The 17,632-nt window shown below is 44.6% G+C and overlaps 3 pseudogenes; 2 read left to right on the plus strand and 1 right to left on the minus strand.

The window, feature by feature from the left end:
• Positions 1 to 4,448: 4,448 nt before the first annotated feature.
• LOC136376958 (GTP-binding nuclear protein Ran-like) lies at positions 4,449 to 5,095 on the minus strand (annotated as a pseudogene).
• Positions 5,096 to 9,110: 4,015 nt separating this feature from the next.
• On the plus strand, positions 9,111 to 11,843 carry LOC136377053 (keratin, type I cytoskeletal 18-like; annotated as a pseudogene).
• Positions 11,844 to 14,428: 2,585 nt separating this feature from the next.
• LOC136376245 (WW domain-binding protein 11-like) lies at positions 14,429 to 17,378 on the plus strand (annotated as a pseudogene).
• The last annotated feature ends 254 nt before the right edge of the window (positions 17,379 to 17,632 follow it).

Consider the following 17,632-nt stretch of genomic DNA (forward strand, 5'->3'; position numbering starts at 1 on the left):
CAAGATTGCGGGTCAGTGCACAAAGAAGAATCAACCAGTGAAGGCATAAATAAGTGGAACAACAAATCAAGGTTTCTCTTTCTCTCCCTTCCTCTCTGTCTCTAAAAGTCAATTAAAAAAAAAAAAAGAGTGCAGAGCAGATTAATGGCAAATAAAATGTTTTGCAAAAATAAAATGTTTTGCCCAGAGTTGGAACCTGGCCCCCACAGAGTATTCCTCTCTGAAGACAGCTGAGTTGGAGTTGATATAGACGGTTTTGCTAAAGAGGGAGGAGTATTAATGTGGTTCAATGAGATAGAGACTTTTTATGACATCATTTGACCCTCAAATGTTATAGCAGCTGATTAAAAATAGCTGGGTATCCAACTATAATATAAAAAAATAGTAGCTGGCTATATTTAGAATATATAAAGAACTCAAACTCAGGATTAAAAAATAAAACTTTAATTATAAAATTAGCAAAAAAACAGACATTTCACTAAGAGAATATACAAATTGCAAATTAACACATGAGATTGTCAGTATCATATACCATTAAAGAAATGCAAATTAAACTGTGGTGAGATATCACTATATGCCTAACATAACAGCTAAAATGAAAATAACAATAACACCAAATGCAAGTGAGGATGCGGAGAAACCAGATCACTTTTCTCTGCTGGGAACCTAAAATGGTACTTGTCAGTCTCTAGAAAATACTGTATTTTGGCACTTTCTTTCAAAACTAAATTGGACTTATAATATGGCCAGCAGTTGCCCTCTTAGGCACTTATCTTAGATAAATAAATACATTTTCACACAGAAACTTGTACATGACTCTTTGTGGTAGCGTTATTTTTAATAGCCCCAAGTCTGGAAACTACCCAAATGTCCTTCAATAGCTAAATGGTTAAACAGACTATGGCACATTGACACCATGGTGTACTACCTTGCAAGAAATAGGAATGAAATTGATAAATGCAACAATTAAGATTAACCTCAAAGAAGTTATCCTGAGTGAAAAAAAAAAGCCAATCTCAAAAGGATATTTTGATTCCATTCTACTGCATTATTCATTTATATAACATTCATGAAATAATATAGAGATGGGGGACAGATTAGTGGTTGTCAGAGTTAAAGAGGGGGAGGGGACCAATAAAGGTGAGAAGAACAAGTCTTGTGGTGATGGGTTTGCTCTGGTTTTTTTTGTTTGTTTTTGTTTTTGTTTGTTTTTTTTTAATTTTATTTTATATATCTTCAGAGCATGGCACCTTGCTTTTCCTAAATAAGGTAATCAATATGTTTCTCTTGCCCTGACCAGCTAGCTCTGTTGGTTAGAGCAGTGGTCCCCAACCCCCGAGCCGCGGACCAGTATCGGTCCGTGGGCCATTTGGTACCCGTCCGCAGAAAAAGAATAAATAACTTACATTATTTCTGTTTTATTTATATTTAAGTCTGAACGATGTTTTATTTTTTAAAAATGACCAGATTCCCTCTGTTACATCTAAGACTCACTCTTGACGCTTGTTCCGGTCACATGATACATTTATCTGTCCCACCCTAAAGGCCGGTCCGTGAAAATATTTTCTGACATTAAACCGGTCCGTGGCCCAAAAAAGGTTGGAGACCACTGGGTTAGAGCATCATCCTGTACAGTGTACACCAAGGTTGTGGGTTCAATCCTCAGTCAGGTCCCTGGTCAGGGCACATACAAAAATCAACCAATGAATGCATAAGTAAGTGAAACAACAAAGCGGTGGTCTTTTCTCTCTCTCCCTTTCTCTCTCTTTTATTTATTTATTTATTTATTTATTTATTTTTTTATTATTATTTTTTTCTGAAGCTGGAAACGGGGAGAGACAGTCAGACAGACTCCCGCATGCGCCCGACCGGGATCCACCCGGCAAGACCACCAGGGGCGACGCTCTGCCCACCGGGGGCGATGCTCTGCCCCTCCAGGGCGTCGCTCTGCCGCGACCAGAGCCACTCTAGCACCTGGGGCGGAGGCCAAGGAGCCATCCCCAGCGCCCGGGCCATCTTTGCTCCAATGGAGCCTTGGCTGCAGAAGGGGAAGAGAGAGACAGAGAGGAAGGAGGGGGCGGGAGCTTTCTCTATCTCTTGAAAATCAATTTTAAAAAATTTAAAAATAGTCCTGGCCTGATGTCTCGGTTGGTTAGAGCATTGTCCTGAAGCGCAGAGGTTGCTGGTTCAATCCTCAGTCAGGACACATGCAGGAACAGATTGATGTTCTGGTCTCCCTCTCTCCCTCCCTTCTAAAATCAATAAATAAAAAAATATTTTTAATTAAAAATTTTTTTTAAATGTTTCTCTTGTTGACACTGATAAAGGATTCTGAGTCTACAACTGGGCAATCTGAGTGACCTCTGTCAATATACTAAGAAAAATAGTCATCACCATTTTGAAGTAATTTTATGATGACTTTCCAAAAGAATAAAGATATAGTAAGAAAAAAAATTGTTAGAGATGCTAACAAGAATTTAACCAGAAATCTTCAAATAAATATTGGTACACAAACAATAAAATAGATTGAAGAATACCATCATACATCCTTTTAGCAAAACAAGACAGTCCAGGTTCTTGTCAGAAAATATTAGGTGATGATGTGCTTCCTGTTGAATGACTAACAGGATGGAAATTACCACATTTTCTTTTTTTACCTAGAAATACATAGATGACTTGATTCTTGAGTTTGAGAAAATTCATCTATAATATCATCTGAGTGCTTGCTTCAAGCAGCACATATACAATGTCATCTGAAAATTCATAATCAGTTTCATTTATATGATCAATTGTACCATCATTATATTAGAGTCTTGAGTGTTGATATCTGCCTCTGCATCTATTTTCTGATTCATCTAGTAATTTGGAAACATCATCCTCTGCCAATTCCCTTTCCTTTGCCACCATGAATGGAAAATGAAGAACTCTGAATTCTTAACTTGTTCTATGAAACTTTAAAGTAAACTATAAAAACACATAGTTCTTTTAGTCTTTTATTCCTTCTGCAACTCTTTGGGCAGTGCACTAAGAAAACTGAAGGGTTACAATTTTTTTTTTTTACCATTGCATCGTCCCTTTAGGTGGTTCCATTATTATTATTTTTTATTTTTTCATTATTTAATTCCTTTTTAAAATGTAGCTGGGAAAAATGGAAGAATGTGATAAAATAATTTCTTAAATAATGAAATGGCAAAGCAAGAGGTAAGAAAAATAAGATTAGTAAGCTCCTGTAATGTATTTTAGATTTATAAAATTGTCAATTGAGCCATATATTAATCATCAAGGTAAAATAATTTTACTCCTCCACTCTTTTTTTTTTGGTGCGTGAGACACACACACACACACACACACACACACACACACACACACACACACAGAGAGAGAGAAAGAGACAGACAGGAAAGGAGAGTGTTGCAAAGCATTAGTTCTTTGTTGTGATTCCTTAGTTATTCACTGATTGTTTTCTCATCTGTGACTTGGCCGGGGGCTCTAGCAGAGTGAGTGACCCCTTGCTCAAGCCAGTGACTTTGGGCTTCAAGCCAGTGACCTTTGGGCTCAAGCCAGAGACCACAGGGTCCTGTCTATGATCCCACGCTCAAGCTGGTGACCTCACTCTCAAGCTGGTCAGCCTGTGCTCAAGCTAGATGAGACCACGCTCAGGCTGGAGACCTTGAAGTTTCAATCCTGAGTCCTCAGCATCCCAGACTGATGCTCTATCCACTGTGTCACTGCCTGGTCAGGCCTGATTTAAAAAAAGATATTAGTGCCTGACCAAGAGGTGGCACAGTGGATAGAGCATCAGACTGGGATGCGAGGACACAGGTTCAAGACCCCGAGGTCGCCAGCTTGAGCACGGGCTCATCTGGCTTGAGCAAAAAGCTCACCAACTTGGACCCAAGGTCGCTGGCTCAAGCAAGGGATTGATCAGTCTGCTGAAGGCCCACGGTCAAGGCACATGTGAAAAAGCAATCAATAAACAACTAAGGTGTCCCAACAAAAAACTAGTGATTGATGCTTCTCATCTCTCTTTGTTCCTGTCTGTCTGTCCCTATCTATCCCTCTCTCTGACTCTCTCTCTGTAAAAAAAAGAAAAAAGTTATTTGTAATACTGTACAACTTTATTTTGATTCTAAATGAAAAGGAGTGGGAATGACAGTAACAAACAAGGTTTCACCACCAGATGTGATGTGACTGCAGCAGTTTAATAGCTGAAACTCAATAAAGAATCAACTACATTCCAAAATGGCTAAATGTACAGGTCCAAAAAATGAAGGTATTTTTTAACTGGCACATTCATTCTGTAGCCCATTTATCTCTTTCATCATCCAAAAGATCAAGCACAGGTTCATTTTCGCTAGATAATAAAGTGGCAAATGCGCTAACGCTGATATCATGTGACAGTTGCCTATGGAGCTAGACTTCTGACACTGGGCTCCAGCTTCCCTTGCTCACAGGTCGTCGTCCTCATCCGGGAGTGCGGTGGTCAGAGCAACTTCTAGACTGTGCTCATATTGTGCTGCCAAAGCTGGGTCCATGACAACCTCTGGTACGGCAAGAGCAAGCATGGGGACCAACTCCAAGTTAGGGTCTCCAGTTAGTTTCCTAGCAAGCCAGGGGAAGGGCTCTTCAAAGTTGTGGTTACTTTTGGCAGAAATGTTGTAAGACTGAAGATTTTTCTTTTGATGGAAGACGATTGATTTGGCCTCAACTTTCCTGTCCTTAATATCCATTTTGTTGCTACACACATGATGGGGACATTTTCAAACACTCATACCAGATCTCTATGCCAGTTAGGCACATTCTTGTAAGTAACTCTTCAAACAGTACATCAAACAGTATAATGACGCAGGGGCTTGGATGTAGTAGACGTCTCTCAGCCCGCCGAACTTCTCCCAGCCCACTGTGACCCACACCTTGAACTTACTAGGCCTTCTGTTGATATGGAATACAAGGGGATGAACCTCAATGCCCAGAGTGACTAATACTTCTTGAACTCACTAGTCAGGTGGTGTTCCACAAATGTGGTTTCCCTAGTCCCACCATCATCAACCAATCCAAGTTTGAATTGAACTCAGTGTTCTCCTTGGGTGGCCATGGCAATGTTACTTCCAGAAGCACTATTAGGCCCATTTTAATTTTTATCTTATTATTTTTAAATTAAATTTTCTCTTTGTTCAGAAGACTTTTAAGAAAAAATTAAAGTCACAAAATCATTTCCCACAAGTTAATGATGCCTTATTGCCCATTTGTTTTGGATAATAGGGTTACAGAGATAGATACTGTTGGATGGCCCACCTAACAGCCATTCCCTCCATTTATTTAACAGCAACGTGGTAATTGACATAAGCCATTCTCCTTTGCCAGCATCTGGTCTATGGGTGGCTGTATTCTAGCCAATGAAATAGAGGAGAAATTTCTGGTAGTGGTGGAGGTGGGGGTTCCTAGAAAGTTTTTATCACTGACAAAGAGAAGTGAGAGGAGGAGGTGGTTTTGACCTCACTCCCTGCCATGTTTAACACTTTATGGCTGGAGCTACAGCAGCCCTCTGTGTCTGAGAGGGGAGGAGACACTGCTCACACTCTAAGAATAACTAAAGAGAAAGTTGAAGAGCCTGGGTCCTTGATGACGCTACTGAGTCCTGAACCATGCCTACAGCACCACCACCAGACTTCCGGTTTAAGTGGAACAATAAGTATCTGCATTGTGTGAGCCAGTTCAAGCCACTTTCAGTTGGGTATTCAGTTTCTGGCAGAACAAAAAAATTTTCTCTGTGGTAGTTTCTGATTGAAGCTACTTATTTTCAGGCAGATAAAACCCGTTTCCAAAATGGTGAAAAGATCAGAACCAGTTTGTTTTCTCATCAGCTTTGGTTCATCCATCTGTGAAACATTCATAACATTGCAGTTAACTTCCACAAATACTTGGAAGACTGCCTGGGACAAATGTACGGTAGCAGTTGTGATACTAAAGACAAAAATACACCCAGAACAACAAAGAAACACGGTTTTGTGTGTCTCTGCCAAGCTGTCCCATTCCCTTTGTCTTGATCATGTAGGGCAGCGGCGACCCCTGTGTTTTGGTTGTTCGACCCCCGCCGGGGTCGTGACCCACAGGTTGAGAACCGCTGGTGTAGGGCCTCAGAAAGAGCCACTCCACCATGCACCTTGGTGATATGCAGACTATTTTGAGCTATAGGCAACCGAGACCCTGCAGGCTCAAGAGAAACCTATCTAATAGAGGAATGGAAATGAGAGACCTTGCTCATAATAGGGTATTTTCAGAAATAATCTATCTTTTTGGCAGTGCAAACTGCTAATTACTGAACATGTGTTATCCCCGTAACTACCTTCTGAAGCCACAGGTGCTTTACCTCATCCCTAGCTCAGAATGTCATCTATACCTCATTCCCCCTTTCTGTCTCTGAACCTCTCATGTGTGTGGGTTCCCATACATACGTATGTATTAAATTTGGTTATTTTCTCTTATTCATCTGTTTCATGTCTATTTGATTATTAGACCAGCCAAAAGAACCTTTGGGGTAGAGGAAAGTTTCTTCCTCCCCCACAACCGTAATTTCCAATTTGCTGGAAATGACACTGAGTCCATGCTGGGCTGCATGGACGCAGGAAATAAGTTACGGAGGGAAAGAAAGCCCGTGGAGCTCAGGAGAAAGAAAGGCAGAGAAAAGGCGCCTGGAGGAAGAAAAGGGGGAAAGGCGCAGGCCTGGTTGAGAAAGCAAGAGAGAGGGAAAGAGAAAGAAACACCAATTTGCTTTTCTATTTATTTATGCATTCATTGGTTGACTCTTTTTTTTTTTTTTTTTTGTATTTTTCTGAAGCTGGAAACGGGGAGAGACAGTCAGACAGACTCCCGCATGCGCCCGACCGGGATCCACACGGCACGCCCACCAGGGGCGACGCTCTGCCCACCAGGGGGCGATGCTCTGCCCCTCCGGGGCGTCGCTCTTTTGTGACCAGAGCCACTCTAGCACCTGGGGCAGAGGCCAAGGAGCCATCCCCAGCACCCGGGCCATCCTTGCTCCAATGGAGCCTTGGCTGCGGGAGGGGAAGAGAGAGACAGAGAGGAAGGAGGGGGGGGGGTGGAGAAGCAAATGGGCGCTTCTCCTATGTGCCCTGGCCGGGAATTGAACCCCGGTCCCCCGCACGCCAGGCCGACCGCTCTACCGCTGAGCCAACCAGCCAGGGCCCATTGGTTGACTCTTGCATGTGCCCTGACTAGGGATCGAACCCACAACCTTGGTGTAGGGGGATGGTGCTCTAACCAAGTTACCAGGCCAGGGCTCCAATTTGCTTTTATAATGCTGTTGTTTCTGGCAGGATGATAGCTGCAGCCAGTGTATAGGCAGCAGTGTTCTCTGAGTTTTCCAGGTGTCAAGTAATCAAACCACGGGCACCAGGAGACTCCCACATGAAGAATTGTTTCATCAAGTTTGTAAACACTGTGCTCTTATTGAGAGCATAGCGGTAAAATACAAACAACGAAACAGAAACAGGGCGTGGCATGCTCTAGTATTTTAAGACTAGAATTGCTTGCTGAATTACTGACCACACAAACATTTTTTCCCCTTTGCCTCTAGAGATCCCATTAAATAATGGAAAATAAAATAAAATAAAATAAAAAGCAAACAAACTCACAAAAATCAATAATAAAGTGAAAGAAGTGACGGACATCCATGCATGAGAGAATTCAATAAATTTAGGAAGAAAAGAAAAGAAAAGAAAAAAAGATGCCCAATGAAACAAGACAGGAAAACTACAGTCTAGACCAGTTCTTTTTTTAATTGGCCTACAAATCACCAAGAAATCTCATTAAACTACAGAAAATAATTTAATAGGGTAGGCATGAGATTCTGTATCTCTAACAAGCTCCCAGGCGATGCCACCGAGGCTGTCCTGGTCTGGACCACACAGTGAGTAAGTAGGAAGCGGAGGGGCTATGGCCCAGGACAGGCACAGTGGGCCTGTGGACCCTGACAGAGGCTACAGGGCAGGAGCCGAGGAGATTAAGGGCAAGTGTATTTCAAGTATTGCAAACTGCCTCAGGGCCCAGGCAGGTGAAAGGAAGGGCCCTGGTACTGTTGCACCACAGCCCGTTCATTGCTGCAGAATTCCAGTCCCCAGTTACCCAATCTCGCCCCTTTTCAGTAGATGACAGAAATCTAGAATTTCTTTGAACTCGCCTAAACTTGTTTCACTCTTGGCAACTAATGAAAATGCAAGGCTGCCCTAAAGAAAGTGAGCAAGATTTCTGGGGAGAACCAGAGCAGCACACGTGGGACTCCAGGTGTTCCGCGCGCTCGCAAAACCCGAGGAAGAAGTGAATCAGAGACAAAGCACAGAGGCCAGGGCAAGGACTGACCAGGTCAGGGGTCCCCAAACTACGACCCTCGGGCCACATGCGGCCCCCTGAGGACATTTATCCAGCCCCCGCCACACTTCCGGAAGGGGCACCTCTTTCATTGGTGGTCAGTGAGAGGAGCATAGTTCCCATTGAAATACTGGTCAGTTTGTTGATTTAAATTTACTTGTTCTTTATTTTAGCTATTGTATTTGTTTCCGTTTTTTTGTTTGTTTGTTTGTTTGGGTTTTTTACTTTAAAATAAGATATGTGCAGTGTGCATAGGGATTTGTTCATAGTTTTTTTTTTATAGTTCGGCCCTCCAATGGTCTGAGGGACAGTGAACTGGCCCCCTGTGTAAAAAGTTTGGGGACCCCTGGACCAGGTAGTAGCGAGAAGTTGGAAAAACATGCAGATTTGATTAAGGGGTTTCGTGGAGCTAAAAGATAGAATCCCCACTTATATTTGACATGGAAAACATTCTCCATCAAGTGACAGGTGGTCATGATCTGGCCCTATGGAGATCTCCTAATAGGCTGCTTGCTGTGCACTGACCCATGGTCACATTGTCATGGAAATGCCATTCTTACTAGTTTTCCATCTTGTAAGATAAACTCATAGACAAATTACAGATGTTAGAATGGTGGGTTACAGACCAGAATAAGAATGTTATAAATTGACAATGTGAAAGTAAAGGAACAGCCTTTAGAGGGATGGAAGGGAAGGAATTAGAGTGCTAACGCCCTCTGCTAATGGAGCAGATCAGTTCCAGTTCGCTCTCGGTGGCGGCTGACGCGAAAGTGGGGCTTCAGCACGTTGATAGAAGATACAGAGGGGACCAGGAGAAGAACTAACAATAGTGATGTCATTATGGCAGAGAGGGAGTAAATGGGCTAAATTCTTGTCATTCATGGTAGAGAGTTGAAACTAAATGTTCAAAGTTAATCAATAAGAGATTTAATATTTAGAGATGTGTAGGTTTGAGAAGAATCCAAAACAAAAAGGATTGTTTAAAAGATGTTGCCTCTGAGGAGCAGAACTGAGGGTGGACCTGTGGCTTCCCATTCTAAGATCATCTTTTCTATTTGATTTTTTTACCTTTTGTGTCTTATCACTTTAATCATAAGTGTGTATGTGTGTGTTTAAAGCACATGCTGAGCTGTAAATGATAGGAAATAAGTACCATAGAGAACATCCCAGTTCACAGGAAGGAAGTGGTTATAAAGAAAACATATTGAGTCCTGGCCAGGTAACTCAGTTGACTGGAGCATTGTCCTGATACACCGTGATTGTGGGTTCGATTCCCAGGCAGGGCACATACAAGAGTCAACTAATGAATGCGTGAATAAATGGAACAACAAACTGATGCTTCTCTCTGTCAAATCAATAAATAAAATAAAATAAAACATGTTGAACTCGTACACAGTAGTAAGTGACAAAACAACGAGAGAGTAAATGACAAAGCAAGTGTGGGAAACGTTAACCTTATAGGATCTTGTAGAAGGGTGTATGGGAAATCTTGTGCTGTTTTTGCTAATTTTCTTTAAATTTAAAATTATGTTTAAATGAAATTTAAAAAAAACCACTGGATTATCTAGTAGTCCTCCCCACCCACTGGCCTCTCGCCTTTCTCCCTGAACAACATAAGCTTCAGCACCTGCTCCACCTTCTCCACAAACTACCAGACCCGGGGCTCCATGCGGTCACCCAGGCACCGGTCTGGCTAGGCAGCAGCAAGGCCAGCATCTACGCAGGAGCTGGGGCTCGGGCTACCACATCTTCATGTCTTACTCCACCAGCATGAGGGGTGGCTGGGGGCCCAGGGGCCCCCCGGTGGGGATGGCCAGGGCTCTGGAGGGCATAGGGGGCATTCAGGGCGAGGAGATTATACAATGCCTGAATGACCACCTGGCCTTCTACCTGGAGAAGGTGAGAAGCTTGGAGACTGATAATCAGAGACTGCAGAGCAACATCCAGGGACACCTGGAGAAGAAGAACCCCAGGTCAGAGACTGGGAGTATTATTTCTTTTATTTCTTTTTTAAATTAATTAATTAATTAATTTTTTTTGTATTTTTCTGAAGTTGGAAACGGGGAGGCAGTCAGACAGACTCCCGCATGCGCTCGACAGGGATCCACCCAGCACGCCCACCAGGGGGCGATGCTCTGCCCATCTGGGGCATCGCTCTATTGCAACCAGAGCCACTCTAGCGCCTGAGGCAGAGGCCATGGAGCCATCCTCAGCGCCCGAGCCAACTTTGCTCCAATGGAGCCTCGGCTGCAGGAGGGGAAGAGAGAGACAGAGAGGAAGGAGAGGGGGAGGGGTGGAGAATCAGATGGGTGCTTCTCCTGTGTGCCCTGGCCGGGAATCGAACCCGGGACTCCTGCACGCCAGGCTGACGCTGTACCACTGAGCCAACTGGCCAGGGCCTGGGAGTATTATTTCAAGATCATCAATGACCTGAGGACTCAGATCTTTGCAAGTTCTGTGAACAATGCCCACACTGTTCTGCAAGTTGGCAATGCCTGTTTTGCTGCTGATTACCTCAGAGCCAGAGGCGGATTTAACAGTGGGTGCACCGAGTGTGTGTTCTAAGCCCCAATTTTTGAAGGGCCCCACAAAACCCTAATTTTACACTTTTTTCTAATGTAAGGGGCCTAGTATTTTCTTCTGCACCTGGGGCTTCAACTAACCTTGATCCTCTCCTGCTCAGAGTCAAGTATGAGATGGAGCTGGCCATGTACCAGTCTGTGGATAATGACATCGATGGGCTCCAAGAGGTCAATGATGACACCAGCATCGGCTGCGTCTGGAGACAGAGGTTGAGGCTCTCAAAGAGGACCTGCTCTTAAGAAGAATCATGAGGAAGAAGTAAATAATTTTCAAAATCAGATCGCCTGCTCTGTGTTGACTGTGGAATTGGATGTCCCCAAATCTCAGAACCTCAGCAAGATCATGAAAGATATCCAGGCCCAGTAATGACGAGCAGTGTGGAAGAGCTGAGAGGAGCTGCTGGTCCCAGCAGATGGAGGAGAGGACCACGTGGTCACCTCGCAGACTGCTGAGATAGGAGCTGCTGAGATGACACTCCTGGAGCTGAGATGGGCGGTCTAATCCTTGGAGATCCACCTGGACACGATGAGAACTCTGAAGGCCAGCTGGGAGGGCAGCCTGAGGGAAGTGGAGATGTAGTGTGTCACGCAGATGGGACAGCTCCCCATGATCCTGCTGCACCCGGCGTCAGAGGTGGCCCAGACCTGGGCAGAGGGGCAGTGCCAGGCCCAGGAGCAGGAGGCTTTGCTGAACATGAAGGTCAAGCTGGAGGCTGAGATCACCACCTACCACTGCCTGCTGGAAGAAGGGGAGGACTTCAGTGTTGGTGATGCCCTGGACACCAGTAACTCCATCCAAAAGATCACCACCTGCAGGACTGTAGACAACAAAGTGGTGTCTGAATCAATGGCACCAAAGTTCTGAGTCATTAAGGCAGCAGAGGTGGGGCACCTTTTAGAGACAAGAAGCCAATAAAAAATTCAGAGATAACTGAACATTAAAAAACGTAAAACAAAAATCTTGTAATTTTTTTTCCTTTTTCTCATACAAGGCATTTCATAATCTTTGAAAAACAGCTTACAGTTGTTAAACAAAATTTAACCTAGTAAATGTGAAGAGGTAATTGGCTTTAGTTAAGCAATTCATGAATTGGGAAGCATCGGATCTGGCAACTAGAAGGGGGCTCTGATAAGTCATTCAAAATGGAAGGTTTTTATAGGCAGAAGGAGGGTAGGACTAAAATTAAAAGAGTGGGTTATTTCAGGCAAGGACGCCTTCCCATAGGGAAAAGCAGGGAATCTTACCAGGCAGATTACTTTGCTAGGTTGAAACTGCAATTAGAATCTTGTGTTACATCTAGGTTTGGTATCATGAGCTTTTGGCAAGAGTGACACCATTTTGGATCTGTGGTTTTCTGTTTAATACAGCAAATTCTGTGGATGACAAGGGGGTGCTGTAATAAATCAGGACTTCCTCACTAGGTAGGTCATAGTGGACAGTCAAGGTAGAAGATTTTTTTTTTTGTATTTTTCTGAAGCTAGAAACCGGGAGAGACAGTCAGACAGACTCCCGCATGCGCCCGACCGGGATCCACCCGGCACGCCCACCAGGGGGCGACGCTCTGCCCACCAGGGGGCGATGCTCTGCCCCTCCAGGGCGTAGCTCTGCCGCGACCAGAGCCACTCTAGCGCCTGGGGCAGAGGCCAAGGAGCCATCCCCAGCGCCCGGACCATCTTTGTTCCAATGGAGCCTCGCCTGCGGGAGGGGAAGAGAGAGACAGAGAGGAAGGAGAGGGGGAGGGGTGGAGAAGCAAATGGGCGCCACTCCTGTGTGCCCTGGACGGGAATCGAACCCGGGACTTCCACACGCCAGGCCGACGCTCTACCACTGAGCCAACCGGCCAGGGCCCAAGGTAGAAGATTTTTAAGCCAGCCTTGTCCATTGTTCTTGAACATCACCTGTGAAATGTCAGAAGTAACCCTTTTCCCCAGACCTGTCAAGGGAGCACATAATCTTGTTAACTATCCCATACCTTGCTTTCTTCTACCTTCATGTAATCTCCCTTATTTCTTCTCCTTAATTCCAAATGTATAAAAAACCCTGCAATAATTAATTAATTAAAAAAAGAAAAGTTGTAAAACTGTCATTCTCCAGAGTATTTGAGATCTTGCTTCCCAACTATTGTCATTAGTTTTGGCTCAGATGAATCTGTAAAAATTCTCTACAAGTTTGGATGTTTCTTATGTCAATAGTACATTGGAAAACTGTTAAAAAGAAACACAGCAAACTGATAACATGTTGGTGAAATTATGGAAGATTTTAATCCTAACAAAAAATTGTCATTATTTCTCAAGTTAAAAAACCATATTATTATTAAAATATATTTGTTTGTTTAGTAATCATAAAAAACCTACATATTGAATATTAAAGTAAATGTCTTGCCTGCAAGGATTCAAATAAGAAATTAAAAAAAATCAGACCTTTGAAGGGTAAAGGGAATTTAAAGTGAAGAATATCTATTCTTAAAACATGGAAAATTTATACATTGTTTGCTAAATGGTTTGGCAATAACCCCTGGCTGTTGCTTGTCTTAAAGGTACTTGCCAGCCTACTCCCAGTGGAAAGAAAAGAAAATGTCAGAGCTGACCCTTGTGCAGGAAACATCAGATTTTTCCTGGGCTTCTCCTGTTCATTAACAATAGCTGTTGAGGGCTCATTGAAGGATTACTCCTTTTCCTTCAGGTCATAAAACCCTGGGGACAAATAAATCTTTTCAGCTCTGTTTGCATAGCACAAAAATACCCAGCCAACTGCCTTCAAAGAGATTGTGGTGGCCTCAGTGGATGGTTTTTTGTTCAGCATTGTAAAATCCCAAGAGAAAAAACGGTGTATAAACATCATAACATTTGGTCATTTCCCTTAAGCAAGCACAATCCCAATATTTATATAAGGCTGTAAGGAGTCGCTTGATGCAGGAGTCAGGTGACCATAAATGACAGAGGAAATTCACCTGAATTGGTTCAAGATGTTGCCAGGAAACTATGTCTAGGGGCAAATAATTGTATTGATTCCCGGGAAGTGGTGACACTAAGTGAATAGACAGGTGCAGCCACACAAACACCATTTAACTCCCCCCCCCCCTTTAGACAGATGAAAGGCTTGTTTTTACTTTGTATTAAAACTGATGGAAGACTTTGAGGGAAAGGAGAATAGGAATGGTTCTTTTCTATAACCATCATTATAGTTAATAAAGTACATTTATAAGATCTTTTGCATATATTATTTTTAATTCTCGTAACAATTTTCCCCTTTTGTAAGTGAGAAAATTGTAGCCCAGAATTCTCCAAGGGGAAATTTATGAACCCCACAGACCAAGCTTGAAAAGGATTTGGAATTAGGATTTGGAACCCAGATCTGTTTGAATTCAGCCTGGACTCTTTTCACCATAGCTGCCAAATGATCATTTCCTTGTGGTCAGAAGAAAATATAAAGATAAACTAAAGGCGAGGTTTCTAGATGGCAGTTGCTGACTAGGTCACCGGCCACAGAGGTGAAGGCCCCTGCGAAGTAAAAGAGGCCCAGAATCGCCTCCTCCCGGCTTCTCGCAGACCTGGAGCCCAGCAGAAGTGTTTGGACATTCTTGCATTGATACTGGGTTGTTTTATTTTAATGAACAAGTGAACTGAACAGATTGTCAACATGGGACGAAGATCTACATCATCCACCAAGAGTGGAAAATTTATGAACCCCACAGACCAAGCTTGAAAAGAAGCCCGGAAGAGAGAATTAAAGAAGAACAAAATGCAGAGCATGATGGTACGAGCTGCGGTTTTAAAGATGAAGGATCCCAAACAGATTATCCGGGGACATGGAGAAATTGGATGAAATGGAGTTTAACCCAGTGCAACAGCCAGTTAAATGAGAAGGTGCTGAAAGACAAGCGTAAAAAGTTGCGTGAAACCTTTGAACGTATTCTATGGCTCTATGAAAAAGAGAACCCAGATATTTACAAAGAACTGAGGAAGCTGGAAGTAGCATATCAGCAGAAGAGGGCTCAACTTAGCCAATATTTTGATGCTGTCAAGAATGCTCATCATGTGGAAGTGGAGAGTATTCCTTTGCCAGATATGCCGCATGCTCCTTCAAACATCTCTCTCTCTTTTTTTTTTTGTTTGTATTTTTCTGAAGCTGGAAACGGGGAGAGACAGTCAGACTCCCGCATGCGCCCGACCGGGATCCACCCGGCACGCCCACCAGGGGCCACGCTCTGCCCACCAGGGGGCGATGCTCTGCCCCTCCGGGGCGTCGCTCTGCCGCAACCAGAGCCACTCTAGCGCCTGAGGCAGAGGCCAAGGAGCCATCCCCAGCGCCCGGGCCATCTTTGCTCCAATGGAGCCTTGGCTGCGGGAGGGGAAGAGAGAGACAGAGAGGAAGGGGGGGGGGTGGAGAAGCAAATGGGCGCCTCTCCTATGTGCCCTGGCCAGGAATCGAACCCGGGTCCCCCGCACGCCAGGCCGACGCTCTACTGCTGAGCCAACTGGCCAGAGCCTCCTTCCAACATCTTGATCCAGGACATTCTGCTTCCTGGTGCCCAGCCACCCTCCACCTTAAGAAGACCTCAGCCTATGGGCCTCCAACTTGGACAGTTTCTATTCTTCCTTTTCTTGGACGTGGTGTCCCACGCTTGCCTCCTGGCAGGAAACCTCCAGGTCCGCCCCCTTGTCCACCTCCTCCTCAAATCTTGCAAATGTATGGGCATAAAGTGGGCTTTGCCCTAGACCTTCACCCTCGTCGGCGAGATGAAGACATGTTATATCAGGGGTCCCCAAACTACAGCCTGCGGGCCTCATGCGGCCCCCTGAGGCCATTTATCTGCCCCCCCCCCCGCCGCACTTCCAGAAGGGGCACCTCTTTCATTGGTGGTCAGTGAGAGGAGCACTGTATGTGGCGGCGCCACGGTCACTCACATACAGTACTATTTCCAGTGATGCGGGACGCATGCGTCCTGGCTCCTGAAGCGCGTCATATCACTTGTTACGGCTAGCAGTGACAAATATGGAACCGGACATTAACCATCTCATTAGCCAAAAGCAGGCCCATAGTTCCCATTAAAATACTGGTCAGTTTGTTGATTTAAATTTACTTGTTCTGTATTTTAAATATTGTATTTGTTCCTGTTTTGTTTTTTTACTTTAAAATAAGATATGTGCAGTATGCATAGGGATTTGTTCATAGTTTTTTTATAGTCCGGCCCTCCAACGGTCTGAGGGACAGTGAACTGGCCCCCTGTGTAAACAGTTTGGGGATCCCTGTGTTACATAGTCCTGAACTTGCTCAGCAGGGTCATGATGATGATATCTCCAGCACCAGTGAAGATGGCGGCTATCCTGAGGACAGGGATCAGGATAAGCATGATGACAGTACTGATGACAGCGACACTGATGGGTCAGATGGAAAAAGTGACAGGGATGAATTTGTGCACCGTGATGATAACAAAAGAAACAACAATGAAGAAAAAAAAAATCAGGCCTGAATGTAAGATTTGCAGATATGCCTGGGAAATCAAGGAAGAAAAAGAAGAACATTAAGGAGCTGACTCCTCTTCAAGCCATGATGCTTCAAATGGCAGGTCAAGAAATCCCTGAGGAGGGTGGGGAAGTAGAGGAATTTTCAGAGGACGATGAGGAAGGTGATTGTGATGATTCGGAAGCAGAAGAACAATCACAAAAACAACATAAAGAGGAATCTCTTTCTGATGGCACATCTTCAAGCAACAAGCTGCCCCCCAATCTGTTCCCCCTTCTCAGATACAAGCACCTCCTATGCCAGGACCACCTCCTCTTGGACCACCTTCTGCCTCACCTTTATGTCCACCTGGGCTGCCTACAGGCCTTCCTCCTGGACCACCTCCAGGAGCTCCTTCATTCCTGAGACCAGCTGGAACGCCAGAACTCCGAGGGCCTTTGCCCCGACTTTTACCTCCAAGCCCACCACCGGGCAGGCCCCCCGGCCCTCCCCCGGGGCCACCTCCAGGTATCCATCCACCTCGTCCTGGCATGATGCGCCCAGCTTTGGTGCCTCCGCTTGGACCTGCCCCACCTGGGCTTTTCCCACCGGCTCCCTTGCCAAACCCAGGAGTTTTAAGTGCTCCACCCAGCTTGATTCAGCGACCCAAGGCGGACGACATGAGCGCAGCCACCATTGAGAAGAAAGCCACAGCAACCATCAGTGTCAAGCCACAAATCACTAATCCCAAGGCAGAGATTACTTGATTTGTGCCTGGTGCACTGAGGGTATGTCAGGAGAATAAAGGGGCGACTGCTGCTCCCCAAAGAAAGTCAGAAGATGATTCTGCTGTGCCTCTTGCCAAAGCAGCTCCCAAATCTGGTCCCTCTGTTCCCATCTCAGTACAAACTAAGGGTGATGTGTATGAGGCTTTTATGAAAGAGATGGAAGGGCTGCTGTGATGACGTTTGCTGCCTGAACACATTTCTGTTTGCATCATTGGTTCGTGGAGAAAGAGGCTCTTAGGAAACTTAACAAAAGAGCTACTTTTTTGTCAGGGTATTTTATAATTTTACTTGAAGGAACATCTTAAAGTTTAGCCTGGTTCAGGCCCTGGCCAGTTGGCTCAGTGGTAGAGCGTCGGCCTGGCATGCAGGAGTCCTGGGTTCGATTCCTGACCAGGGCACACAGGAGAAGCGCCCATCTGCTTCTCCAC

Source organism: Saccopteryx leptura, chromosome 6 (assembly GCF_036850995.1).
Source record: "Saccopteryx leptura isolate mSacLep1 chromosome 6, mSacLep1_pri_phased_curated, whole genome shotgun sequence".
NCBI lineage: Eukaryota > Metazoa > Chordata > Mammalia > Chiroptera > Emballonuridae > Saccopteryx > Saccopteryx leptura.